This window comes from Dermacentor silvarum, unplaced genomic scaffold, assembly GCF_013339745.2.
Source record: "Dermacentor silvarum isolate Dsil-2018 unplaced genomic scaffold, BIME_Dsil_1.4 Seq289, whole genome shotgun sequence".
Lineage (NCBI taxonomy): Eukaryota > Metazoa > Arthropoda > Arachnida > Ixodida > Ixodidae > Dermacentor > Dermacentor silvarum.
Window position 1 is genome coordinate 34,249 of NW_023605991.1, and position 1,561 is coordinate 35,809.

General features: G+C 54.0%; 1 pseudogene; it reads left to right on the forward strand.

Moving 5' to 3' along the window:
* The first annotated feature begins 779 nt into the window (after nucleotides 1–779).
* Nucleotides 780–1,348, forward strand: LOC125941782 (uncharacterized; annotated as a pseudogene).
* The last annotated feature ends 213 nt before the right edge of the window (nucleotides 1,349–1,561 follow it).

A 1,561-nucleotide genomic window follows, 5' to 3' on the forward strand; every position in this document is an offset into this window, starting at 1 on the left:
TTGAACAATCGCTCTCTAATTCTCTGCGAAATTTATGGCTGGTGTCAATTACCCAAATCCGGTATAGCATCATGAGATGCGGAAACAGAGCGCTAGTCTCATCACTTCATGACACAAATCGTGAAAAGCGCGCCTGATGGGCTGTTCCGGATTCACGGCACCAGTAGTTGTGGCAGTAAAATAAAGTGGGCCCGGCCTAATAAAGAGCGCGCAAGCAATAACTTTGTTCGTTTACGCTTGTCAATTACAAAAAAAAAGGTCGTTTATGTGCTGACAAGCTTGCATCTGTTGATGCAAATAGATTAAGCAGGCTGTTCACAAGCTGTAGACAAAACCAGCCGCAAAGTGATGCAGTTAGTGAAACGCGCGTTCCCGCGACGCCACCTCGGGCGCTCGGCCGCCTGCGTTTAGCGCCGTGTATTCCACTGCAAAGCCAGAGCGGCGCGCGCCAGCGTTGTAGCAGACGACGCGAAGCACCTCCCCTAGGCCCCTGTGCGCCTGCGCCGATTTGCTTCGATGCGCGGCCGCGCCGGAGGCACCGGCGCTGCGCGGAGCGCAGCCACGCGGAGCCGTGTTCACCCCAAGAGTGGACGACCCTGTACATTTCATCGCTTATCACCCACGCAAGCAGCGGTGGCCTTATCACGAGTTTCACTCATGCTATAAAAGGAGTGTGCGTCAATAAACCTACGTTCATTTCACCACTGGGCGTCCGACTGATTTACTACAATGGCGACGAGGCGGACCGGCCCGGCGAGGCCGCCGTTAAAGAAGGCGGGATGGCTGTCGGCAAGATCGGCGAGTATCGTCTTGGCACGGGCGCGTCTTGGGATGAGTACGTCGAGCGGTTGGAAATGTTTTGCGACGCGAACAAGATAACAACGGACGAGCAGAAAAGAGCAGTTCTGCTGAGTTGTTGCGGCGAAGCAGCGTACGGGCTCATCGTAACCCTGGTGAAGCCAGTAAGACCGACCATGGCAAGCTACGACGAAATCAGACGGCCGTTCGCAAGCACCTGCATCCGAGGCCTTCCGAGCTGCACGCAAGGTTTTTGTTCTACAGGAGAAACCAGGCGGCTGATGAATCGGTGGCAGACTACGTCACGGCTCTGCGGAAGCTAACGGAAGACGGCGGTTTTGGTGACAAGCAACTACCGCTGGACGTCATAATGCGAGATCGTTTCGTGTGCGGCATCAAGAACGAAGCAGTCCAGCAGAGACTTCTCGCCGAGCCCAACCTTACGTTCCAGGTCGCGTACGACATGGGCGTGACAGCTGAGGCTACAGCAAAGCAGCAGCGAGACATACGCAACCAGGGACGAGACGAGACAAAAGACAGCCAGGCCTAATTCAAGCAACTCGCACGAAGCAAGACACCGCAGCGGAAGAGTCCAGTTGCTATCGCTGCAACGGTAGCACGCTCCGCATTTATGCAGTTTTAGAAAGGCGGCATGTTTCAAGTGCAAGAAAATCGGACACATTGCGAAAGCCTGTCGTTCGAAAGACGAAGTTAGAAAGTTTCAAGAAAAATTCACACGAGCAGAAGAAAAAAGACAGTAAAA